The sequence below is a fragment of the Felis catus genome, chromosome B2 (assembly GCF_018350175.1).
Source record: "Felis catus isolate Fca126 chromosome B2, F.catus_Fca126_mat1.0, whole genome shotgun sequence".
NCBI classification, from domain to species: Eukaryota; Metazoa; Chordata; class Mammalia; order Carnivora; family Felidae; genus Felis; species Felis catus.
In genome coordinates this window covers 2,910,101-2,922,308 of record NC_058372.1, presented here as the reverse complement: position 1 = coordinate 2,922,308, position 12,208 = coordinate 2,910,101, and the positions used below count along the sequence as shown (strand labels likewise).

The window sequence follows — 12,208 nt, the reverse complement described above, 5'->3', positions numbered from 1 at the left end:
GAAGGGCGGCCCGCCTCTCCTTCCAATGGTCTGTGATGCAAGACCAACCAAACTCAAGGAGCTTGCAAAACGCCAACTCCGTGCGAACACCAGTTTCGCGCAAAGCCCTTAGAGAACTAGGACCCGGTTCCGGAATCTGGGTCCTGCTCACCCACACGTCTGCGGCCATCTCCCGCGCGGGAGGAAGGTGTCACCCTGCAGCTCACAGAAGCAGGTGCAGAAACATCGCCACAGAAAATAATCTTAAAGGAAACGTAGAGCTAAGCTTGCAAAATGCAGAGCGAAACCTCTCCTCCCTCTCAGGCTTGGGGGTTAGCCCACGTCCCCTGGAGAGTCACTTCTTGGTCCCGGGCCTATATATGTATATATCCGAAAAGCAGGAGTGAAGAACGGGGAAAAGAAGACATTGGAACAGGACCAAATCAAAGGATTGAAACAGAAAGATACGTTTTTTAAAGTTCTTATTGTAGAAAAAAAGTCATCAGCACCTTTCCCCAAGACCATTCAACAGCTTTATTGAACTCTGGAAGGTCAGGCGCTGGAGGTGTAGAGGTGAATAAGACAGGGGCTCTCTGCTGGGAAGGATGTTCCATAACCGGGATCAAGTGGAGAAGCGCTTGTAGCTGGCAGCGTAACGGCTCGGACAAGATGGGAAGCTCAAATACAAACAAAAATGGAAAATACTGGTTTGCACAAGAATTGATAACCTACTGTGCAGACTGACCGTCCACAGAGAAAGTGCACAGTAAGAGTTCAGCCCCTGGGTCCCGATTATAAAAGCAGAACGGTTTGTCTTCGGCAGCCACAAGACGGTAAAACAGAAAAGGGAAAATAAAGAGTAAGTTCCACAACGGACTTAGAATTTTGGCTCAAACGAGCCTCCGTGCTGTTCGCTTTCAGAGGCACGTACCCGCACCGGGGTGTGAACAGGAAAACCCAACAAGGGCAAAGCCAGCGAGCCCAGGAGCTCCCACTGTCATGAGGGAAAGAGGTGCTGAGCCCGCTCAGGGGAGATGCTTACACCGGTCAGAAAGAAGGCGCTGGGCCTCGTGGCCATCGAGAGGCATTTCGTGCATGTCTGAAAACAAGAAAACGAAGCTGGCAATTTCTTCTGTCTCTTTGTCATGGACTGTGAAATTACCAGGGAGACTTCCAGAACCTTTGTGGGTGAAGCACCCCATGGCGTAAGGAATGGAAGTGTCAGCCCGTCACACACAGAGGAACCTGGACACCAGCACCCCGCGAGTGCAGACCACAGACCACCCAGCGAGTTCACAAAATTACCCCAGTCTGTGCCCAAAACTAAGACCCCCCCCCCCCCCGCGTCTAGGTTTTTCCTGCATCTCATAGAGCCCAACGGTAACTCTTAAGAAATGAAATCACTCCAGTAAAATCAAACATAAAGCTCCTAGAGAAACAGCCTCTTCAAGTTCAGGCTGCATGATTCACTAACCTCGAAACTGCAAATTAGGAGCCCAAGGTGCACCCAGGCCTGGAGCTAAGAAGCTCGTCAAACTGGTGCTGATTGTCTCCCTCGTCTCAGGGTGGTTATGGGATGTGGCTTCCTGACCAAGCTGATGTAGGAGACCAGAGTTACACAAATCTGGGTCAGGCCCTGGGGCTAGGACCAGGTTCCTTTCTAAGCAGAGGAAGATCAGAATCTCTCCCGCGGCTTCTGCTCAACCTTTACCTTGAGTTTCGCATGAGAACAGTTATATCCGAATTACATTTTCCTCATTTCTTTTGGCAAAGGAAACATGTAAAAGTGTCTCTAATAAAGTGTCTCCTAAGTCTCAATAGATATGCTGAAGCTTGTAGGAACACATTTTTTTCCCCCTAGGCTTTCCTTGTTGCACTTGGAGGTAATGCCTTGTATTTCCAAGTCATAGCTATTTCATTAGCCATGCTTTATCCAGAGGTCTTGCTTCTGGAAGATTGAGAAATGGAGAAAAAATTCCAGGTAGTGACGGAAGTAAAAAGAGACACCGATACAGCCACAATCATAGTGGGGTATTTTCACACAATACACCTCTCTGAAAAGCTAATAGAAAACATAAACGGAAAAAGTAACCATAATTCATAATACTGTTATTCACATAACATACAGTATAGAGAGGACAGGGCACACATCAACTCCAGGACTCAAACTTTTTCAGACACAGATGAAATGATCTCAAATTTGACATTTTACCAGGCCACAAAGCAAGGCTCCAAAACCATAACAGGGCTGGATACATGCTATTATTTCACGGCAAGAAAATTATACCAGAAATCAAAACCTGAAAATGAAAAATTATATTTGTTTACAAAATATGAAATGTGCTTCTAAATAACCTATGGTTCAAAGGATAGATCCCAAATGAAATGAGGAACTATTTTGAAATAAATGATAAAAATAGTGCATATCTGAACACATACTGTGCAGCTAGAAGTGTATATAAAGAGACCCCCTTGTGTACATATATATAAATAAAATAAACACTTAAAGGTAATGATCTAAGCATTCAGCACATGAAACTGGGAATCAACCACTAATTTCTTTCCAAAGAAGCTTCAGGGAAGGAAATAATGAAGCAAAGAGCAGACAATGCAATAGAAAGTAAGTACAAAATGGGGACACTCAACAAAGCCAACAAAAGTGGTAATCTTTTTTTTTCTTTTTTTGATACTTTTCTTGTGATAAAATACACACAACATAAAAACTGACCGTTTTACCATTTCTCAGGGCACAGTTCAGTAGCATCACCACGTTCACCTTGTCCTGCAGCCCTTCCCACGTCTCTCCTGAACTTTATGCACCTTCTCAAGCTGAAATTCTGTGCCCACTAGTCAATACTTCCATCTATCCCCCTCCGCCCGGGCCCTGGAAACCACCGCATCACTTTCTGTCTGTATGCGTTCACTCTAGGTATCTCACGGAAGTGGAATCAGTTTTCATCCTTTTGTGGCACATTTCACTCAGCACGGTGTCTCCAAGCTCCACCCGTGTTGACGAATGTATCAGAATGTCATTCCTTTCTCAGGCTGGATAATACCCCATCACATGCATAGACCCCATTTTGTGTAAGCACTCGCCCACTGATGGACACTTGAGCTGTTTCTACCTTTCGACTGTTGTGAACAATGAGTGTACAAATATCTGTTCGAGACTATGCGTTCGATTCTTTTGGGTGCATACACAGAAGTACAATTGCTGGGTCATATGGCCATTGTATTTTCAACTTTTTTCAGCCTCGTTGAGCTCTAACTGACACCTAACGCTGTGTAAGTTTAAGGCACAAGGCAGAATAATTTGATATGTACGTGGTTGATATGTACGTATTGCCTCACAGAGTTTCAATTTTGTATTGATTGTGTGATTTATTTCAGAAATGCAATCTGATTTAACATTCAAAACGCAATCTATAAAAGTAAATCTTTTGCATCGATAATATTAATAAGTAAAAGAATAATTATACAGTCATCAAAATACACGTGTAGAAAGTGTTTGACAAAATACAGTCCCTGTTCATGTTTTTAACTTAAAAAAGCTTCTGTTTTTAATGGTTACAGATACATAGCAAGTTGCAAATATAGTACAGAGAGGTTCCATGTACCCCATGGTTCCTTCACCCATTTCCCTGATGGGTTACTTGTGACATAATCAAAGTACCATATTAAAAGCAGGAGATTAATATTGGCTCAGTGTTTGTATGTAATCCTGTCTCTGGTGAAAGCAGCCAATCTCAAAACGTTACATACTGTGCGCATTCCTGCACCAGATACACCACAGAACATCGCTGGGATCATCTCCACCCGCCCCTTCCAATCACGCTCACACCCTGTCCCCACCATCCGGAAACCTCTGGCAACCGCTACTCTGTTCTAATCTCTACAATTTTGTCACTCGGTAGAGTCACGTAGTTGGAATCATGCACTGGGCGACCCATCAGGATTACTTCTTCACTGAGCCTAGTGCCCCCCTGAACCGCTTCCAAACTGTTGATTCGTCACTGGTGCCCTCCACTCTTTCCTGCCTAGAGTTCCGATCGACACACTTTGTGTCGTCACGCACCTGCTGAAGGACACTTTGGTGGTGGTCAGTTTTTGGCTGTTGCAAAGAAGACCCCTGTGGTCCTTCATCTATAGGCTTTTGTGCAAACACAAGTTTCCATCTCTCCGGGAATGAGAGTGCAGGGGACGAATCATACAGCATTTTCCTGTTTTATTTTATAAGAAACTGCCATTTTGCATTTCCACCCGTATAAAAATCGTGTTCGATTTCTATCACATTCTCGGGAAGGCCAAACTACAGGGACAGAAAACGTGTGTGGGTATGGGCTGTTGCCTGTGGGGCTGGGAGGTGTCTAGAAAGGGGAACACAAGGCAGTTTCTGGATTGATAAAACCGCCTGGATCCTGATTACGGTAGCTGATTACACAAACGTGTGCATATGCTTTCAAAAAGTCCATTTTACTCTTCAATAAATTTTTAAAGTATCATAAAAATAGCCTCTTGTGGCAGACTAAATACCCTTCACCCAGTGGTCTCTTTGGTAAATAGCTTACCTGGAGCAGAGTTCGGGGGAGAGAAAATTCGAAAGTACCCTTAGCTTTTGCACGTCGCCGGGCACAGGCCTGTTGGCGCGAACTTTCTGCGACTCCGGTTTTTTCTGGGCGGCACTTGGGAAGGGCGGAGGCGGTGGGTTTTCGCCAGGCCCGAGACGCGTCCGCGCCAGGAACGCGCACCCCCTGCAGGCGGGATCAGACTGGGGAGAACGGTGAGGGCGGCCTCTCCGCGAATCGCGGGGCAAAAGCTCACTCGTAGTCGGCAGGATTCGAACCTGCGCGGGGAGACCCCAATGGATTTCTAGTCCATCGCCTTAACCACTCGGCCACGACTACAGGCACGAGCTGGCCTTCAAATTCTAGGAGGAAACGTGGTAGGTTTACAGGTAGGATGCCTGTGTAGACAAAAGCGTGTTTAGGAAGCTGGGCAAGGTGCAGGGAGAGAGACGCGACGCTGAAAACCGCCCTGGGTCCGCTCACTCGGGGTCCCCAAGCTCCGAGGCTGACACCTAACATACTCGTCTCGCGGCGTTCGGCGTTCGGGAAAGTGCTTGGCAAATACCAATGCGCTATCACTTTGCACGCGGATTAGAAGAAACCTATAGGTATAGACGGTCCAGGAGTCTCATTTCCCCTGAGGTCCTGGCTGCTTTCTGAAGAAATGGGGATTAGCTGGTGTGGTTTGGTTTTTGCCAGTGCAAAATGTAACCAACACGACAGTTTCCTGCTCTCCTGTTCACTTTTGCAACGCACTGCTTCCTTCGGCAGGATCTCCAGATGCTCCACAGGGACGATTCAGAACAAAACGCTTGAGTGTGGGTGCCAGGTAGATCGGTCCCCATTTTATGACCAGTGGGTAAGAGGCGACAGCTGAAGGATTTGATGCGTCTTGAGAAAGCTGAGGTAACTGCTTGGATTTAATACATTGTATTTAATCAGAAGTAACAACGTGTTCTTTAAATAGAGTTCAATTCAGATGCCACTGGGAATGGAGAGGGCTAGATCTAATCAAAGATAAAATATTTTCCTTCTATTTACATCCAGAAAAGATAAACTGTGCTGTCACTAATAACCAGAAGACATATGGTCATGGTAAGTAAGCACGCATCACTGGCAATCTTGGGAAAATTCCCAGCGATTTGCTTTAAAAGACTGTGAGACATATTTTCCATCTTTATTTTCTGCGTCTCCCCATAAGAATATTGGGGGGGCGGGGGGGGCAGACCGTTGTCTTGAGCTTTCCTAAAACATTTTTTAAAGTCTCAATTTTGGGTGGCTCAGTTGGTTAAGCGTCCGACTTCGGCTCAGGTCATGATCTCACGGTCCGTGAGTTCGAGCCCCGCGTCGGGCTCTGTGCTGACAGCTCAGAGCCTGGAGCCTGTTTCAGATTCTGTGTCTCCCTCTCTCTCTGACCCTCCCCCATTCATCCTCTGTCTCTCTCTGTCTCAAAAATAAATAAACATTAAAAAAAATTTAAAGTCTCAATTTTTTGTTATTAATATAATAACCCCCAAAGCGTCCTTCACCAAAGTATGCACGCAAAATAATTCTTAAGGTCTAATTCAATCAGCAGGTCAGAGAGGTAGAGAGGCCCCCAGGAATTCAATTAATCAAGAACAAACTCAGAAATTGTGACGGGCATTGGAAAAGACAGATGATTGAACTGAGAACTGCTGGGGAACATTCAACACCAAAGTCCTCGAGTCTATACTCAGAGTTCCTCTTTCGGTGCCCAGAAAAATAGATGTTTCTCTTCCTTGATTGGAAAATCTGTGATGTATGGAAACCAATTTGACAATAAATTTCGTATTAAAAATAAATAAATAAACAAGAAAAAAAAAAGGAAATCTGTGATGGCTGTCTCACACGGGGTGAGGGAGGTGGAGAAAACAACCCACAAGCTTACCTCCCAGAAACCAGCAGGACTTGGATATAACTTCTTTCCCTCACCCCCAACCCCAGTCCTTCCCTTTCTTTCTTTTTTCTTTCTTTCTTCCTTTTCTTTTCTTTTCTTTTCTTCTCTTTTCTTTCTTTCTTTCTCTGTAACACAAGGGGAAAAGTTTATTAAAGTGAAAAGTGCACTCGAGATATGAGATGGGGTGAGCTTAAGAGAGAGAGAGCTTGGCCCCCTCCCCTAGTACTTTGAATGCAAAAAAAAAAAAAAAAAAGTGAATAGTTGAAGTCCCCCAGAACTTAAATGCAGACAAAACCCAGCAGGAATACGTAAGCAGTTGAAAAGTTGGGTTATGACTCCTGTGGTAAGAACCACAGACCACACACCATGGGGAGCGGTGGGTGCATCTCACTAGGAAGAGCCTATTAGAAAGTTCAAGTTCCTACAGGGTTGAGTCTTTGTGTGAGGTGATTTGGGGGAGGATTTCAAGAGGAGGGCTTTTCTGGATTGGATGCTGTCCGGAAGCAGGGAGAGACTCTGTGACTGGATAGCTTGAAACATCCCGTCCCGAAGGGAGAGTAGAGCAAAGCTGAAACTATGATTACTAAAGAAGCTGTGGTTACTCATATTGGACAAGTTGGGGTGACTTGGGGCCATTTTTGTGGCTTCACAATATTTTTGTTTCTGTTTTTGTTTTGTGTGTGTGAGTGCGCTCAGACACAACTACAGAGTGATCTTATTTTCATCTTGCTCCGTCAAGGTCACTGAGTGGCCCCGTCTGGCACCTGTGTTCGGCCAAGCTGTCTGTGCGCAGCAGGAGGGCGCCCAGGCCCGGCCGGTGACTCCGGGTCACCTCCCCATGACGGGTGCCGCTTTGCTCTGTCTCACAGTTTTCTATGTCACGAATTTCGTCGAATATCACATCACAAACGCTTTTTGCAGGAACTCCCCAGATGTCATCGTAGTGGCTTGGTGATGTTTCGCTCTTTGGATGAGGCCGGAAAGAATTCGATATTCAATATTCTGCTTTTGTGCACAAAACGTTCTTCTTCAGGTGGGGCTCGTTCCGTGGGGCAGTGTCCTGCAAAACGGATGACCGATTCAAGCGTTATCAAGCTTAAATCAGCCGAAACGCGTGTCCCGGGTGCTGCGCTCGCGGGGAGAACACGACCCTGTGAGAACACGAAGGCAGCGCAGAGGCAGGAGCCCTGGGCGTCGATCGCCACACGAGTGTCCCGGACAAGGGCTGGAGGACACCTTTGCCTTGGGATCTGAAAATCGGACGCAGCTGTTACTTGCTCGTGCCCCCGCAAGGGCCCTTCTGTTCCCAGGATTGCGAGCCTGAACCCGGAGCCTGGAAAGGACGCCGCCTGGACACCCTGCTCCAGGGAACCACATGCGCCCCCGAGCCCAGAACCGCCCCGTCTATAATACGGCTCAATTCTGCCCAGGACTCACGAGTTCCTGCCTGGCCTTTCCGCTGTGTGCGCCACTGTAAGGCGCGCAGTGCGGCTCCTTGGACACCGTGTCCTCCGGCTTTGCGCGTCTGCCTCTGGGCCGCGGCCTCCCCTACACCGAGGCGCCTCCTGGACCCGCGCTGGCGTCCCGCGCGGAGGCCGGAGGCATGGACGCTCCTGAGCCAGTAGCGGCCGTCCCAGGGTCCCCCCTGCAGCTGTGAGGGGGTTGCCCAGCTCCCCACGGCCTCAGCCGGCACCCCCGCAAGTGTCCGTGGGCCCATTGGCCAGCGGACGGGCAGCCAGTGTGGTGCCCTCTAAGGAGCCCCAGTTAGGTGTCAGCTGTGAGGGTCACGCACGTGGGTCCCCTCCCTGCCCGCTCCTCCCCCCACCCCCTGCTTTGGCGCCCAGGTTCCAGTCCCCCTGCCTGCCAGGCTCCAGATCTGGAAGTGACCCCACGTGTCCTCGCAGGTCAGCGGCGGGAGAATGCACCATGGGCAAGCTCCGACTCACTAGCCTCGATTGGTTCTGGATTTACTAGGGGCGCATTCTTTAATCTGTGAGGAAGACGCCTTGCCTCAGCCAGGAAATGGTTGCAAAACTCGGTGTGTGCCCATGGCCCCCCCACACCAGGCCTCTGTCACACTCACTGCCAAGCACACCTTGGCCCGGTGGCCAGCCGCCCGCCTACCACGCGCTCGCATTAGGAGTTAACATTCCACTAGCTGCTGACTGGCTGTGGAGGGGTAAGCCGGGGCGAGCGATCCAGCACCCAAGATGTTTACTGAGGGTGTGGGGATCAGGGGTTCAGGGAAGGTAGCCCGAACGTCTGCTGTCGGGAAAGGGCTGAGGATGAACATGCGCGCGACCAACGGCATCAGCCTTTCCAGACTTTCCAGAGCTCAGATCCGGGAGGGTGGATCACCCATCGTGGATAACGGGGACATGAGCAGGGGTGGCTGTAAAGTCTGTGTACCTTAAAGATGCCCGTTGTCATTCAGTCCGTCATCACAGCCGTCTAGAAGCAGCACACCAAGTTTCTGAGCCACCGGGGAAAAAAAAAAAAAAGAATATCCTTCCCTGTGAACGGGGATGACGGGGTTTCGTCCTGGTCCCGGCCCAGTGCCTCCCTCCATTCACAGGCTCAGCAATCGTTGGAGAGGGAGTTCTCCGACCGGAGCAAACTCTGCTCTCACTCACAATCTGTGGTCTGAGACCGATGGGTTTCCAGGAGACCCTAGTTCGCCCAGGATGGACAGCACAGGTCGGAAGACACAGGGGGAGACCGTCACAGCTGTGCCAAACATCACAGGGTCTTTCCTGGCACTTCGCTGTTGGGATTTCACGTGACGTATACGGGAAAGGCCCACAAAGTATTTGGAGAACGTGGGTGCATCGCGTAGCCCACGATGGGTAAGTGGCCTAGAGGACTTTTTAACGTATAATGAAAATCATGTTTAGGCACCGTCTCTGCATGAAATCATTTACTTGAAAACGCGTTCTCAGATGGGGTGTTAAGACTGCTGAGGCAAGAGGGATTAAGATAAGGTAGGGAAGACGATTTCATTCCACAGACCACTAATTTGGGGGCTTGCTGCAGATTTGTGCCACACGAGCAGCTGGGAATATTTAACTGCTCTGCAGTCTACGCGTCTTATTTTCTGCGAAGGAGCCCTTGCAACTGAGCATTCTGTTGATGGCAGACACAAACTAACGACAAATATATTTTTACCGCTGTCCACCCGGAAAGACTTCCTTTCATTTGGAAACTTTAACATTCTCTGCGAAGCACAGCGTGTGGGTTTAAGTATCTAATTAAGTAGCCTAAGGCGTGCTTGGTTAGATCTCCGGATTCCCGGATCCCGTCTTCCCAACTGACTCGTGCTTCGTGCCCATCTCGGATACTCCGCGGTGACGAAAAGAATTTCATCTTGTAAGCGGACACGCAGGAATGACCCTCAGGAAATAGGACGACCCATCTCCTCTGGCGCTGAGAACGTTCCACCCGGCTTAGCCTCCCGCTCGCGTCCAACACTCTCGTCCTGTCCGCTTTGCACTTTCGCAGACGCTGGGTTGGGAGGTCGGGTTTTGCCCTGCAAGCCTCGGAGCTCGTTTTGTGCTTTCCGGGGGCGGCCCGGACGTGGGGGTGGGGCTGGGGACTGATGACCCCCGCGTGCGCGCGCGTGCAGGGCCCTGGGGCCCCTGACCTCCACGTGTGCGCGCTCCGCCTGCAGGTCGGGGCTGGACCCCCGCTGTCCGGGTCGCCGCGCATCACGTCGTGGCCCATTGGGAACAGCTGAGATGTCCCCTCTTCTTCCGACAGCCCCCTCCCGATGCGCAGATCACCGCAGCGCGCGCGTTCGCGCCCGCAGATCCCGGACTGGCCGCACCTGTAACCCGCCCCTTCGACGGACCCACTGGACCGAGGGTCGCCGAAGGAGCGGGGGCGGCTGGACCGCCCGGTCGCACCGGAGAGAGGCAGCAAAGAAAACTGCCGACTTGGGAACCTGCAGTATTTCCCAAGCTGCCTGGATGCGCTCAAAGCTCCGCGGGCCTGCGTGGCGGTGCGGTGCTTTGCTCCGCGAGTCCTGGGACCAGGCCTCGCGCGGAAGCCACTGTCCTGGTCAACAGCACAGGTGCCAGGAAGCGCCTCCCCGACCGGGGCCGGAGGCGACGGGGTGAGGGGGGAGAGGAGGAGAGAGGGGGGCGGGGACGGGTTAGCCCCGGCTGCGCAGGCCACGTGCCGGGAGTCCCCCCAATTCTGTATTCGCGGAGCCAGCGGCCGGGAGCACATCCGTGCATCATGCGGCTGAAATGACATCTGTGTGTTTATGTATTTATTTACTTGATTATTTATTTATTTACTTTTTCCTTTACATCCCAGTCGGTTAGCATATAGTGCAACAATGATTTCAGGGGTAGATTCCAGTGATTCACCCCCTATGTGTAACACCCAGTGCTCATCCCAGCAAGTGCCCTCCTTGATGCCCTTTACCCATTTAGCCCACCCCCCACCCACAATCCCTCCAGTAACCATCTGTTCTCCATATTTAGGAGTCTCTTATGTTTTGTCCCCCCTCCCTGTTTTTATATTATTTTTGCTTCCCTTCCCTTGTGTTCACCTGCTCTGTGTCTTCAAGTCCTCAGATGAGTGAAGTCATGATATATGTCCTTCTCTGACTAACTTCGCTTAGCATAATACCGTCCAGTTCCGTCCACAGAGTTGCAAATGGCCTGGGGTTTTGAGCTTTGATCAAACTGTTCCTCATCTCGTAGAGACAGATGAGAATGGTCGCTGGAAGGATCAGAAACACCCGCGTCGGGTACTGTGTGTCCCTCGCACTGTCTTGTTTTTGTGTTTCTTGCACTTTTCTTGGTGACTGGAACGGAATAAATGTCCAGAAAAATACTGTATTGGTGACCAAATGCACAGTAGACGACCTTAGGGCTCAGGCCCAGCGCGCCTCCCTGCAGGCTCTGTGGCGCAATGGATAGCGCATTGGACTTCTAGCGCGGGCGGTTGGAGGAATTCAAAGGTTGCGGGTTCGAGTCCCGCCAGAGTCGGAAGCGTTTTGCCACTCAGTGGCCACTTGGTTTCAACTTTGTGGTGTTGGGTCCCCGCAGCTTCGTCATGAGCAATCCCACTCGTGTCTGCAGGGGCTCAGTGACCAAACAGAGCGAAAGGGAGTGAACGCTTGTAGCGAAGGTTCAACATTTGCATAAATGCTGCTATTTCTCTGTCATGAGAAACGTCTTCCAACGTGCTGTTTTCCCGGTCTTGGCTGGAGGGTCGCGGGCGGGGGTTCCACGCTGCCCCTTCCAGAACATTGAAGTCGCGGGGGGTTTGCAGCTGCTGACGTGCAGCCCGGGTCTGCACTCCCCCTTCCCCCACGGCGCCCCCAAAGCGCTCCTTGGAAGCACCCAAGTTCCAGCTCCGGAAACTTAACCAAAATTCAGTTTGCTTTTAAATGAATGGTGGGTGAGATCAGTAGCAATTATCCCCCCCCCCCCCTTAACTGTGGAAATAGAGATAGAGCCGAAAAATACGCCTGCTCTCCATCCTCAAAAACTACTTCCTTCATTCTCTCCACTGGTGCTTAGTTTCTAGTATCCTTCCAGAAGTTATACATGCATGTGTATGTTATATAAACATATATTATACAATATATCTATATTATATAAGATTTATATATTTATATATAACCATATGGATCTCTGCGCCCGTCTTTCGTGTGTAATATCATCTCACATATGCAGTGTTGTTGTGTTCTTTATATAAGCTATGTAATATTCCATAGCAGGGGGTGTACAAT

At 49.8% G+C, this 12,208-nt stretch overlaps 2 non-coding genes across 2 annotated transcripts; one reads left to right on the top strand and one right to left on the bottom strand.

The window, feature by feature from the left end:
* Nucleotides 1-4,801: 4,801 nt before the first annotated feature.
* Nucleotides 4,802-4,883, bottom strand: TRNAS-AGA. Its single transcript has one exon. It is a non-coding gene; the product is annotated as a tRNA-Ser (tRNA).
* Nucleotides 4,884-11,368: 6,485 nt separating this feature from the next.
* Nucleotides 11,369-11,459, top strand: TRNAR-UCU. Its single transcript is given in 2 exon segments — nucleotides 11,369-11,405; nucleotides 11,424-11,459. It is a non-coding gene; the product is annotated as a tRNA-Arg (tRNA).
* Nucleotides 11,460-12,208: the final 749 nt, after the last annotated feature.